Source organism: Octodon degus, unplaced genomic scaffold (genome assembly GCF_000260255.1).
Source record: "Octodon degus isolate 3935 unplaced genomic scaffold, OctDeg1.0 scaffold00059, whole genome shotgun sequence".
NCBI classification, from domain to species: domain Eukaryota; kingdom Metazoa; phylum Chordata; class Mammalia; order Rodentia; family Octodontidae; genus Octodon; species Octodon degus.
The window spans coordinates 6,487,037-6,502,239 of record NW_004524635.1 but is presented as its reverse complement, the minus strand read 5'-3'; the positions used below and the strand labels follow the sequence as shown (position 1 = coordinate 6,502,239).

The window sequence follows — 15,203 nt, the reverse complement described above, 5'->3', positions numbered from 1 at the left end:
AATTTTTTTAAGAAGAGAGACAGTGTCTGATTTATTGAGAAATTGAAACAAGAAGAGAGGTAATTAAAAATCAGTCATGTGAGAAGGTCTCGGCAAGGTGGAAACATATGAGCTGATGTCTATGTGATCAGAGAGAGACAGCCCTGTGTCTGGAATACTCAACAGCCAGTTCAAAGGCCATGAGCTCAGCAGCATTGAAGGTGCAGAAAAAAGGGCTCTGTGTTCAGAATATGGCAAGCAAGAAGACAGCCTCAGAGAGAGGTTCAGAGCTCACCTCTTGTTCTTAGAGCAGCAGACAACTTATCTGGAACACTTGAGGCAGGAGACTGACAGATCCATTTTACCCATTGTGTAGCTTAAAAGATCACTGCTGCATTTAGAATGCTGTAGAATGATTGTAAACCATCCTAGGCAAGCCACTCAGGAAGCTGCGGAATAGAGAAGCTCATGTACAAGCTCCTGGTGGCCTGTACGAGGGGGATAGTGATGTACATAAACAAATCAGTAGCTCATTTCCAATATTCTTGGAGGAGAGAGCTAAGCAAAACTTTTTAGGGTTTGGCTGAAAATGTGAGAAAAGTGAGTAACAAAGGATAGCCCCTATAGTTTTGACTTTCTCACATAGGTAGGTAGACAGTAGTCCTCTACAATAAGACAGAAACCAGATAACTGAGGGGCCAAAAATCCAGTCAAGAGTTCTGAGGTAATTATGCTATGTTTTAAGGAACTATTAGTGTATAGATATTCAATGAACAGTCGATATGTGAATCTGGAATTCAGGAGAGGTTAGGCAAAATATAGAGGTTATATAGCATATTCTACATAGAACGTGATGTATATTTAAAGTCACAAGAATAGATGAGGCAACTTAAGAATAGAGATGCATAATTGGGAAACTATAACCCCTGGAGGAAAAGGAAACTACAGACAGTGGCCAGTGAATAGTATCACAAATCAAGAAGACAAACTGTTTCAGGAAGGCAAGCAGTGCAACTTCAGTCTCATGTTTAGAAGAGCTGATGATGAGGGAAGCAAACAACCATGGATTTGGTAATAAGAGACCACCCATGACTTTTAAAGAACAATTTCAGAAGACTCTTAGGAAAAGAAGATTAATAGCAGTCAGTTCAAATAGAAAGGTATAATACAAGCAAGAGGAAAGCAGGATCTCAAGGACTAACTAACCAAGAGAGGGAAAGCAGAAGAGTTAGGAAACATGAATAAGTCAAGCCATACAATCATATGTAGATGGACAAGGCAATGATCCTGAGAATCTTCAGAAGATTTTTTAGTCTAGCAGTAAATTGGAAAGATTCTCACCTTGACTAACTATATATACTGATACCTGTGAACTAAGCAACCGCACTGCAGATGGTAATTTGTAATAGTAGTTTCATGCTTGGTGTGCCCGTCATTCTGGTCTTCTGAATATGGGCTGCTTGTCATGACATGACAGTTGCTGCTATGATGTCTCTCAGGTAGATGGTTGTGCAAGAAGAATGTGGCAGTGAATGAAAGCAAGAGACAGGAAAAGGAATAATGTGGGACTGTCTTGCTTCAAGGTTGTATATGGTGAGATTTTTGGACTTATGTGTAAACATAAGAAGTATATAATTCTTTATGGCTGTTTTTAAAATATATTCTAATTTTAAATGTTTTTATCATATTCTGTAAGGACTTAAAGTTCAACATATCAATACTTGATGAAAAATACCTGTTCCATATTATGCCTGATATTTGATATGCAGACAGTGAGGTTAAGCTTTAACAGCCTAAGTTGTATGGTAATAACAATAAGCTTGTCTTCTGGATGGTTAACAACCTAAGTTTGCAGACCAAAATTAGAGAAAAAGGAGGGCTACAAGAAAAGCCAACATTTTGGCCCTAGCCTTCTAGGTCAATCAAGACTCAAAACATATGAGAACTTGTACTATAATGTCATGTAACTCAGTAGTGTCCCAAATTTTCTGACCAAGGAGATTATGGGGCCAAAGAGGAAAGTGATCGATGATGTAGAGTGTGCCTAAGGAGAGTCACATGGAGAGAAAACACTCTCTCAGGATTTCACAGAGAGCACATTGGCCACGCATTGGCCATGACTCATCTACATGGCTGACACTGACAAAGGTTCTACAATCTGAGGTACAGGATCTCAGGATAAATCCTGAGAGGATTTCACTGACCTTATCAGACCCAAAAGCTACAACTCTTGTTGTATAGGTCCTGCTTTACCATGGTCTTAACCATCCAGCAGAAAAGTATAAAAATGAAATATAAGAAGTAAAGCCATGCTGTTATGTTGAGCTGTGGGGGACTCAGGTCAACAATTTCTGACACTGCCAGTGAAGCGGAAGACCCAATACTATTATGGGCTACTGGACTCTTTTAGAATATTTTACTGAGTTTACACACCTATAATATTCAAATAACGGAACTTAACAAAAAAAAGGCATACAGATGAATGTCCATTTTGTATCCGTGTATTCAAAGTGGTTAGGATAGATATATAATTACGTTCTCTTAATGAATAGAACAATTTGTTCTAATGGTGTTTGTAAATAGGATATCATGTCCACATCTTGTACAGCAATTAACCACTAGGAAGAATGTATGCAATGTGTGAATTATTGAAACTGTCGTACCAATTTGATTTGAAACTGTCTCATTGCTATTTGTTTATCAATAAAATTATGGGGAAAAAATAGCAGTCAGTTAAGGAGGCTGCAGTGGGAGGGGAAGAAGAAACAATGATAATGCTGTATTAATTTCTGGGATACCTTTGAGTGTGAAAGCGAACACAGATGGTACTATGCAGAGAGGACCCGTACTGTGAAGCTATTTTGTGTTTGCTATTATTCAAGCTGGGAAATAAAGACTTGTACATGCACAGGATGAATTTAGTAGGACAGAAAATACCAGTTATGAGCGAGCTAGAAAGGGACTGGAAAGGAAGTGACATCTTTGGAATGTGAGCCGGTGGGACCCAGGTCACAGTGGAGAGAGGGCCCTATGAGAGGAACAGTACTCTGGTTCTGGTTCTGTGTTCAGAGTTAGGGTTTTTAAGGTGATTGCATCATGGGAGTGCAATAGCTGGATGGAATGTTAGGAAGGGTTCCTGATCAGGAGAATCAGGTCACTGGTGATGGAACCTGGAAATGTGCACCATTTTCCCTGGCTCCTCCCTTCTCTCTTTGTGGCCTAGCTACCCATGTGCACAGCTTTTCATTCACCATGGCCCTCTTCCATGCCACTTCTACCTTTGAGCCAGCCAACCACAAACTGTAACTGTGAGCCTATGATAAACCTATTTGCCCTTAAGTTGTGAGTGTTGGATATTGTGGCTTAGTGAGAAAAAACTGACTAAAATACACAGGTAGAGAACTCATGATCACAGTTTCAAAGATGTGCAATGCCAGCAGGTAGCCTAGACTGATTCAACCCATAAAACATAAATGCCCTAAAATTATTTGTGGTGATTCAGAGAACCTAAGCACTACTCATTTTTCTTCATCAATATTTCACTGTGTTTTATTCCTATTCCTCATCAACATTTTTTTGAGGTAGGGTCTCACTGTGTAGTTCAGACTGGCCTTAAAGTCACTATGTAGCCCAGCATGGCCTGTAACTCATAACAATCTTCTTGCCTCAGTCTCCTGAGAGCTGGGATTATGTGCATCACCTCATCCAACCCTCATCAATTTTAAGAGTATAATTGATACCATCTTCTTCAGGAATCCATGTGTTCTTTAGAATTCCTGTATCTGCCTCAACCTTAATGAATTTCTCCTTTCTCTGAATTCTGAAAGCTCTACACAATTTGCAGTTATCATTTCTTTTTCTTTTTCTTTTTTTTTTTTTTTTGGTGGAACTGGGGATTGAACTCAGGCCCTTGCGCTTGCCAGGGAAGCGCTTATCCACTGAGCCATCTCCCCAGCCCCCACAGTTATCATTATATTATGTGTTAGTTTGGTCTTTGGATGCTTCTTATTTTAGGTCTCGTTTGTACAATTGAAACAGAACTTCTTAGGGGCACTGAATATATATTTTGTTATACTACTGCATATATAGCTTAATGTCTGGTCTCCTGTGGTCCTGAACTGCAGTGAGAATGCCTATATCTCAGTGCTTCCTGATCCCTCATGGGTTACAGTGAGTGTAAGCAGAAGGAATCAAGTCAGGCAGTGTGGAGCAGAATTTGCAGAGAATATTCATCAGCAACATATCATCAACCCCAAACTCTGACTAATAGAGAGAGGATTAAATGTTGCAGGGGTAAGTAGAGTACTTGGAACCATTCCCAACCTTAATCGGCCTTTGCTGTTGTTGGGCATTTTGCTCATTTTGTTTTCTTTTTGTTTAGTGCCTATTGATGACCATTTGTACTAAAATGCTTCTGAGATTTAAAAAAAAACATTTTAACTGCATTTCATGCCAGCCACACCCTTGGGCACACTAAGCCAGCGATGGAGTCTGAGCATGGTGGCTCAGGCCTATAATCCCAACACTAGGGAGGCTGAAAACAGGAGGATCACTATGAGCCTGAGCTGCATAGTAAGACCCTGCACACACACACACACACACACACACACACACACACACACACACACACAATATTCATTCTCTAGCAAAAGCAATCTTGAGCAACAAAGGAAAGGGAGGAGCACCACAATCTCTGACTTAACATTGTACTTCAAAGCTACTGTGATAAAATCAGCATCGTAATGGCATAAAAACAGACCTGAGGATCAATGGAACGGACCAGAAGATGTAGACACAACTACACACACACTCAGCCACCTTATCTTTGACAAAGGGGCCAAGCATGTTCATTGGAAGAAAGACAGCCTATTTAATAAACGGTGCTGGAAATGCTGGCTTTCCACATGCAGGAAGCTTAATATTGACTCATGCCTATCACTATTCACAAAACTACAGTCAAAATGGATCCAAGATTTAAATATTAAAACTAAAACACTAAGTCTTTTGGAAGAGAAAGTAGGTAAAAACCTTAAGGACATAGGGGTAGATAAAGAGTACATGAACAAAAATCAAATTGCTTGGGAAATACTTCAAAGAATCAATAACTGGGATATCTTTTTGAAAAATTTCTGCACAACAAAAGAAATCACTGGGCTTATGAGATAGTGGAGTAAAGTGCTTGCTTAGGCAAGTGCAGAGAGTGTAGTTCGATCCTGGGCATCACATGCCGTGCCAGTCCTCCCTCGCCAGGGCAGGCTGAGCTGGCTACACAGTCCAGGCATACTGATATATGCCTGTGCTCTCAGTGCTGGAGAGTCTGAAAACAGGAGGATCACTATGAGTCCAGGCTACATAGTGAGACCCTGTAAACAACATGAGAGAAAGAAAGAAAGAAAGAAAGAAAGAAAGAAAGAAAGAAAGAAAGAAAGAAAGAAAGAAAGAAAGAAAGAAAGAGAAAACCCATGAAGTGGGAGACAATTACAGCAGACTGTCCATCAGCCAAAGGACTCCTATCTAGAATGTACAAAGAAATTGTAAAAATCAAGTCTCCAAAATTTGAAGGCCCAGTCCAAAACTTGACGTCTGAGATGAGTATACATCTCACAAATGAAGAGATACAAATGACAAATAAACATTCAACATCATTGGCTATTCATGAAATGTAAATTCAAACAATGCTGAGATACCATCTTATGCCAAAAAGAATGGCTATCGTCAAGAAATCAATGAATAACAAGCGCTGAAGATAATGTGGGGGAAAAGGAACATTTCTCCACTGCTGGGGGGACTGCAGGCTGGTACAACCATTATGGAAATCAGTATTGAGGTTCCTCAAAAAGCTAGAATTATAGGTCCCATTTAAGCCAGCTATTCACCTCCTAGATATTTTTTCAAAAGAACTGAAATCATCATACCAAACTGATAAATGTGCACCCACGTTTATAGAAATGCAATTTCTTGTAGCTGAATCTTGGAATCACTGCAAATGCTCATTAATTAAGGAATGGATAAAAAAGATATGGTATTTTTACACAATGGACTATTATTTAGCTATAAAAACTTTTGAGGCTTTTGTAGCTCAATGGGTGTAGCTAGAGACTATATTGATAAGTGAAATAAATCAGATCCAAATGTGCAAACATCATATTATTTCATTAGTGTGAGAATCTGAAAGAGCAAATTAAAGTCTAAAAGATACAGCAGCTACTGTGAAAGGGAAATAAATTGTTCAATGGGAAGGAAAAACTGAGATAAGGAAAAGGACAAAAGAAAAAAGGGAAAATATATTTCGGCATATACGCAGAATACTTTGAATAATTGTATGGTTGATTTCTGCTGGTCTTTTGAAAGGAGCAGTTAATGCTTAAATTTTTTTACTGTGATAATTTTCCTCTTTTGAATTTCTTATAACTTCTTGTTATTGTTTTGTTTTTTCTCTTTAAACAAATCTTACATTTATATCTGATAATCTGAACAACTGATTTCAAGATAGCATCATGTAATATGGCAACCACTGTTGAATTCCTATTACTTTGTTTAGTGAAATCTCATATCATTCCTAATGTTTTTTTCTATCACTATTTTATATTCTTTAAAAAAATTAAATTAAAAAAATTCATTCTAATATTATCACCAGAGCTAATTCTGGTGTTTATTGAAGAAATAATATATAACTTAGTACTTAAAGGCATAAACAGTAGTTTCGTTTTTGCAGTTTATCACTATTTTTTAAATTATAAAGCAGGATAAACTAGCACAGGCCTACCCAAATTCAGTTAACATTCTCCCAAATAAAGGATTTCTGTGATGAATTTAAAAAAAAATTGATAATATGTCACTGTCATTTCTTTTCTTTCCTTTTTTTTTTTTTAATTTTAGGGAAGGATATACAGGGTGTTTAGGGTCTCACTACTGGATCAGACTCATAGTGATCTGTCTGTTTACAGCCTCCCAAGAGCTGGGATTACAAGCATGCACCACCATGCCCAATCTCAACTGCTGTCTCAGTACACCCTGGGGGCAGGACTGGGGATTGAACCCATGGCCCCTGCGCCTGCTTGCAGGCGCTTTAATCTGCTGAGCTATTTGCTGGCCCTATATCACTATCATTTCTGCTAAAAGGAATTAAATTTATTTTTTTCAGTATCCCCTGTATATTACTGTTAAATTATAAATGTTCTTTTAAATAATGCATAGATCCCTGACATTGGGAGGTATTGAAATCATATCTCACATGTCCTTTCCTCATCCTCATGTTATCTGTCCATCAGCAGTGGCAAACCTTTTAGAGTACCGGTAGCAGCCAGCTGCAGCAGGCACACCATGTGTCTGCCACCATCTTCATGATGAGTCCCTTCCATTTAAATTTCAAGTATGTTAGGTTTACCTGAATCTGTGATGCAGATGATTGATATGGAAAATCAGCTATATATTGATAATAGCTTCCTGTCTCTTTGGCTAGTAGGTTTTTTTTTTTTTTTTTTTTTTTTTTTTTTTAATGTATTTAGGAAGGGGTCTATTGGGATTACAGGGTCTACAGGGTCTCACTATGGAGATCCAACTGATAGTGATTCTCCAGTTTATAGCCTCCAAAGCACTGGGATTATAGGCGTGTGCCACCATGTCCAGTCTCAATGACTCTCAACAACGGTGCCTCGGGGGCGGGGTTGGCACTGTGGGGAGCGAACCACCAACCCGTGTCTGCCTAAGCAGGAGCTTTAGCCTGCTGAGCTATCTGGCCAGCCCTTGGGCATTTCTATAAAAACAAAGAACCCAAGAAGGATGGAGGGGGTTGATCTACATTAGCAGTTTCAAATCTACTACCAATAAAAATGCGAAAAATCCATGACTATGAACAAAAAGCTGAATTACTAATTAAAAACTGGGGGATTAAAAAAAACTTTCTTATAAAATGCTCACCTGAGTTCCAGTCTGATTCACTCTCCACATTCCCCCTTCTCCTCAACATGCTTATTGCACTTTTCTAGTAGTTTATGCTTCAGAAATGAACTTCTCATGTCTAGACTGCCAATCCATAGACACAGTGCTTTTGTCTAGTACTCAGGATGGGTAGAGGCAAGAAAATTATAGAAGGGCTGGCTAGGACAGAGTGATGGGACATCATTTAGAAGTCATTAACTCTAGTGTGGAAAAGCCCAAGGTAATCACATGGAGTATCCTGCAGAACACAGAAGTGAAAGGAAAAAACACTATTGATCTTTGTAGTAAATTCTCCTGTTTTAAATTATTTGCATCCCTGAGAAGTACTACTTCCTTTGCAAGAAATAACAATGGTCTCTTAGGCCCAGCGGAAGGTTAACTTAATGCTCTTAAAATATCTTAGCTGAAAATGTCACTTTAGTTTTTCTTAAATTACTTCCCATCTCTCTTATCTTTCCTCTACTCCCTAGCTACATTTCTACCAAATCTCTCTCCTAATGAACTGGGAAAAAAATATGTATCGAAAATATCCTCAAGAAAATTTTCTCAAGGAAATCTACTCCATGGGAGAATTGATTAATACTTTTATCATTTGGGTGTTGTTAAAGAGTATGTCTAAGAAAGAAATTTTCCCTTTCTTTTGATAAGATAGAATATTTTTAATGTAGTTTGGAAATAATCCTTTTACTAAAGGTGCAGAGCACATTTCTAAATTGGTTTAGGATCACCGCATTTTATGTCTGCTCTAATTCCCTCAGACACACTATTGCCAATTAACAGTGGAAACCTTGACAAAAAGAAAGGAACATTCTATTTAATGGTGGGTAGATCTCTCTAATGCTGTTTCTTGGCCTGAAGGGACCTTTTTATTCTGTTCCATATTTCTTTCTTTCTTATATTTTTTATTTTATGAAAAATAAAACACGCAGTGGGGCTGGCGGGTTAGCTCAGTTGTTTAAGGGCCTGCTTGGGCAAATCCAGTCAGGCGCAGCCCTGAAGGCACCCAGATCCAGCCTCCTCTCCCCCCCACCAAAAAAAAAAATTATTGGGCCGGCCAAATAGCTCAATGGATTCAAGTGCCTGGTTAGACAGATGCAGGTGCCAGGGGTTCGAACCCTGGGCCTGCCGTTCTGGCTCCGCTCCCGGGGTACGCTGAGATGGTGATTGAGACTGGGTGTGGTGGCCCACGCCTGTAATCCCAGCAGTTGGAAGGCTGTAAACAGGAGGATTACTAGAAATCCGATCTACATAGTGAGACCTTGTACTAAATGCACTTCTCCTGGGGTCCATTGAGATCAGCGATTGAGACTGGTCGTAGTGGGGCGCACCTGTAATTCCAGCTTTTGTGTCAACGTCAATGTCTATGTGGGTTACGGTGGGTCTACCTCATATAGTCAGGTTTTCAGGGAAACTTTTTTAGGGAAACCTCACCTAATCCATTGATGCAGATAATTACTCTCTATTTTGCATCACTGATAAGCTTAGTATACACTCCCATGAACTGCTTCACCACCCACTGTGTTATTATTAATTTGCTCATCGAAGCTCTCCCACTATATCATGAACATCTCGGGGGGAAAAAAAAATATTGTTTATTTCCCATGCTGAAGCGCGGCTGAATCCGCAGGGCAGTTCCGGGCTGTGGGGGCGCGCCCTGCGCGAGGGGAGGGACCACCCTGGGGCGCGATTGGCTCCGCCACAGGGCTCGGAGGGGCCGCCCCAGAGTGACTCAGCACAAAAAGGATATATAAGGAAGTTGAGGCCGGCTTCTGCACTGCCAGATTTCTTGAAGAAGGCTAGGTCTCGCCACTTGGGAGAACGCCAGTCTTAGCAGTCAGCAGCGGAGGAAGAGGCTTGGTGGACGCAGGCTGCTCCTCTGCTCATTGTTGGCTTCTGCCGCCATGAGCTGCTGCTGTTTGCCTTGGAGCCAGCGGAAACCTCCACAAATTGTGAGCGACATAAGTCTTTCCTTAATTTATTTTGAGTGCTGGGTATTTGTCCCAGCAAGGTGTGAAAAGTAACTAAGACATTGGTGGCCAGGGAGATAGCTCAGTAGAATAAGTGCTTGCCTGGCAAGCTCAGAGGCCTAAGTTCAATCCCCAGTTCTGGAAAAAAAAAAAAAAAAAAAAAAAGTAAGACAAAGTCTTTTTGCATACATCATGTGTTTAGTAAATGTCTGATGAGTTAGTGATGCTCTAGACCTTTACTAGCTAGTTGCATGATCCCGGATGTGTATGTAACCTCCCTATGCCTCAGCGTCTCCAGTGTATCTACAAATAAAAGTGCATTTAGGTTGTGAACAGGATCAGATGAAAAGAGACTAGATGAAGTGCTTTTCGACGCCTGGCCAAGCCCATGGCAGACAGTTCTGATTGTCTCCCCCCAAACTGTGCTTCTTGCTAATAGACGCTACTTGATACCCTCAAGTGAGTCAGGAATGTTTAGAGAAGGTAAAGACATCCTTTATGCTAGGAGGGAAGCTCTTTTGATAGACTCCTTTAAAGATAAGCATAGAACTCAGCCCTGGAAATAAAACCTGAGGGGATTTTGTCCTGGGAATCTTGGGTTTTTCTTCTCTGGCAGAACAGATACTCAGGAGGAAGAAGACTGTCCCCTTTTTCTTTCCATAGATATTATTTTATGACTTGTGGCCTCCATCTTGCTCCCGTATTGGGAAAGCTAAGATTGTTACATATAAACTAACCAGAGTGACCTGAGATTTTTAAATTGCCGTATTACCCAATCCAAAAACTATGTGCCTGTAGACATTTCAGTGTGTGGCAAAATTAAATTTCCTTGATGTAAACCATTTTAATGGGCTATTCTGCTGCTTAAAAGAAAAATCCAAATAGGCCAATCAACAAATGCCAGCCTACATTAGTAGTAGTAATAGTTTCAGCAAATAATAAGGCTCTATGAAAAATCTTAGCTATCAGAGGGTTCTTGCTTAAAGTTAGTCCCTCCTTCCCCTGATGTTATCTACAAATACATATTGCATGAGCCAAGATTTACTTGACTGTTTAGAAAATAGATAAAAGAAGGTAGCATGTACCCACAGCACTCACCCACTTACTTACCATAACTCTAAAACCTGAGAAAGATTGTAAACAATGATGAATTTGACTTGTGTAATCTTTGAAGTTCAATTGATTTTAAAGGATCCAGTAGAAAACAGAAGTGGGTCAAAGAAGTTGCCCGACAAAGCTTTCATGGCTTACATGTAAATGCTCCTACCCCTAAAGTCTCACATGTTCAGAGGTGGGCCTCCTGGAAAGGGGCTGCTGTATTAGATCCCTGCACCTGCCTTCCCTCTCTGCTTCCTGGCTACCCTGGGATGAGCGCCTTGTCCTCCTCCATGCCCTCTACAACCCTGTTTCCATGTTAGAGATGGCCTCCCAAGAACCGAAGCCACAAGGCAAAATGAATCTCTCTTCTTTTAAATTCTAGGTGTCGAAAGGAAAAGCAAGAGGGTGACGGACATTGAGAGAACAAGGAGGAAGGAGAGAATATGGAGTACATGGATTATAGTACCTACAGCCAAGCTGGAGCCCAGCAGGGCTACAGTGCTTACACCTCCTATCCAACTCAAGGATGTGCACACACCACCCAGGCATATGGGCAACACAGCTTTGGAATTTATGGACAGCCTACTGGTATCAGCTATACCCAGGCTCAGAACACTGCCACCTGTGGGCAGATTGTGTATGCAACATTTTATGGACAGCCTCCCACTGGTTATCCTACTCCACCTGTCCCCCGGGCATATTGCCAGCCTGTCCAGGGGTGTGGCACTGGTGCTTATGACCCCACCACTGCTACGGTCACCACTACCCAGTCTTCTTATGCAGCTCAGTTTGCAAATGGCTGTCAGCCTGCTTACCCAGCTTATGGGCAGCAGCCAGCAGCTACTGCATCTGCAAGCCCACAGGATGGTGACAAGCCTACTGAAACCAATCAACCTCAGTCTAGCACAAGGGGTTATAACCAGGCCAGCCTAGGCTATAGACAGAGTAACTACAGTTATGCCCAGGTTCTTGGAAGCTACCTGATACAGCCAGTCACCACACCTCCATTCTATCCTACCAACTATTCTTCTATGCAGCAGACAAGTTATGATTGGAGCAGTTACTGTCAGCAGAACATCTCTGGGCAGCTGAGAGGCTATGGTCAACAAAGCAGCTATGGGCAGCAGCTTCCCACTAGTTATCCCCCCCAGACTGTATCCTACAGTCAAGCTCCAAGTCAATGTAGCCAACAGAGTAGCAGCTATGGGCAGCAGAGTTCATTCCAACAGGACCCCCCCAGTAGCATGGGTGTTTATGGGCAGGAGTCTGGAGGATTTCCCAGACCAGGAGAAAACTGGCACCTGAGTGTCCCTGATAACCAGGGCAGAGGAAGAAAGGAAATTGATCGTGGAGGCATGAGCAGAGGTGGCTGGGGAAGAGGACACAGTGGAATGGGCAGCACTGGAAAGCGAGGTGGCTTCAATAAGCCTGGTGGACCCACGGGTGAAGGACCAGATCTTGATCTAGGCCCTCCCATAGATCCTGATAAAGACTCTGACAACAGTGCAATTTATGTACAAGGACTAAATGACAATATGACACTTGATGATCTGGCAGACTTCTTTAAGCAATGTGGGGTTGTTAAGATTAACAAGAGAACTGGGGAACCCATGATCCACATCTACCTGGACAAGAAAACAGGAAAGCCCAAAGGTGATGCCACGGTGTCCTATGAAGATCCACTGACTGCCAAGGCTGCTGTGGAGTGGTTTGATGGGAAAGATTTTCAAGGAAGCAAACTTAAAGTCTCTCTTGCTCAGAAGAAGCGGCCAACGAACAGCATGCAAGGTGGCATGCTGCCTCGTGCGGGCAGAGGGATGCCACCACCACTCCGTGGAGGTCAAGGTGGCCCAGGAGGTCCTGGGGGACCCATGGGTTTCATGGGAGGTCATGGAGGAGACAGAGGAGGCTTCCCTCCAAGAGGTCCCCAGGGTTCCCGTAGAAACCCCTCTGGAGGAAGAAATGTCCAACGTCGAGCTGGAGATTGGCAATGTCCCAATAGGAGTTGTGGAAACCAGAACTTTGCCTGGAGAACAGAATGCAACCAGTGCAAGTCCCCAAAACCTGAAGGCTTCCTCCTGCCACCCTTCCCACTCCTGGGTGGTCATCATGGCAGAGGTGGCCCTGGTGGCATGCGGGGAGGAAGAGGTGCCCTCATGGACCATAGTGGTCCTGGTGGAATGTTCAGAGGTTGCCTTGGTGGCCATAGCATGGACCCAAGTGACTTTGGCAGAGGAAGACAATGTAGTCCAGGGGGACCTCCTGAACCTTTGATGGAACAAACAGGAAGAAGAAGAGGTGGATGTAGAGGACCTGGAAAAATGGATAAAGGTGAACACCATCAGGAGTGCAGAGACCCCACAGAGCTATGTTGACTACCAGATTTATTTTCTAAATCAGAAAATGTTTTAAATTTCTAATTCTATATTTATAATGTTGGCCACAACATTATGATTATTCCTTGTCTGTACTTCAGTATTTTTCACAATTTATGAAGAAACATTGATACAATTTAAATGGTAGCAGGCTCAGTTTTTTTTCTTTTAAAGATGGTTATTTAAAGGAGCCCTTATGGGCAGGCTTAGTTACCATTGTGGAGAACCAAGAGTGTCTCTAACTGTAACAATGTTCATGGTTATGATGTGCTTTTTTTTTTTCAAATAAAATTTCAGATGTTTATAAAAAATAAATTATAGGCATCTAGTGTTGTATTTCAACAACAGGAAGATGACCAAGATGACAGGCAAATCACTCAGTTCTTCTGGATCACTTCTTTAAGGTAATCACTCTTCTCATTTGATCTTTTCTCCTTAACCTACCTAGCTAGGGAAAGTTGACGCCTGCCTTTTGAAAGAACATCTTCAAATGCTATATTTTGACAGATTTACTAATGTGTCTTAATCTGTAACTCTCTAGTTTGTCAAAATTTCAGAGAACACTGATAGGAGTACTATGTCTTTAAAAATCATAGAAGAGTTGTTATTTAAATAAATACAACAGAACATCTGCAAAGCACAGGAATTATTACATATTCTCTTGCTTTTAATGCACTGTACATTGAATCATGTTCCCCAAAATGGGACAGAATGCAGGGTAATCTTGCTTATTATAAGGATTTTCACGAAGAGAGCTGTTAGGTTTCACTGCAACTGCTCTCACTGAAGATTCCGGTAATAGTTAAATCCACATCTTAGCATTACAAAATGATCAAAGACGTATTGAGCCTCCTAACGACATGTACTTAGTACCACTGTTATTACAGTACAATACCAAAATATATCCGAGTTCAGACTGATGGTGTTTGGGTTAACAAATAAAAATAGACTTACTCTGTTAGTGTATTTTGGGTAACATGAGAGAAGAAAGGTATTATAATCACAAATTATCTAAGAAGGTTCTCATGGATGAACTTAAGGCCTATTCACGAGTCAGCTCGATGGATTCAGTAAACCAAAAACACTTCATCAATGCTGGAAATAAATCTGCTTCTTCAAGTCAAATTAATCTCAATAAAAAGAAAGAAACAGCAAATCAGTTGCGGTGTTACCGAATCCGCGTTTCCTTTGATGCTGACTCAGTGTTGTCTCAACACTCATCTAGCACCCTGGGCTGTCTAAAAGAGAAAAACAAATCATAAGTAAACAGAAAACCTCTGAGTGAGTCCTAGCCCAGGTCCGGTGAGTGTGTGGGAGAGCATGCTGCTACCCTGTGCCAGCAGGATCTACTATTGATCCAGCCCAGGCGCAGCGTGGGTGAGACCCTCTTGCACCCCCTTGAGACGCCCCCCCCCACCACTCCACAGCACCTCCCCCACCTCACCCACCCAGTAGGAATTTCTGCCGTGTTCCGGGAACCCCCGGACCCAGTCCTAGCCCAGGCCCAGTGAGTGTATGGACAGCTTCCTGCTACCCTGCGTCATTGGGACCTACTACTGGTCCCAGCCCAGGTGAAGCGTGGATGAGACCCTCTTGCACCCCCTTGGGACACCCCCCACCACTCCGCAGTACCTCCGCCACCCCGCTGGCCCAGTAGGAATTTCTGCCTTGTTCTGGGAACCCCAAGACCCGTCCTAGGCAGTGACTGTGTGGACAGCTTCTTGCTACCCTGTGCCGGTGGGCCCTACTACTGGATCCAGGCCAGGCACAGCATGAGTAAGACCGCTTGCACCCCCTTGGGATGCCCTGCACCACTCTGCAGCACCTCCCCCACCCCGCCTGC

The 15,203-nt window shown here is 41.9% G+C and overlaps 1 pseudogene; it reads left to right on the top strand.

Annotated features, from left to right (window-relative positions):
- Positions 1–11,428: 11,428 nt before the first annotated feature.
- On the top strand, positions 11,429–13,360 carry LOC101581923 (annotated as a pseudogene).
- Positions 13,361–15,203: the final 1,843 nt, after the last annotated feature.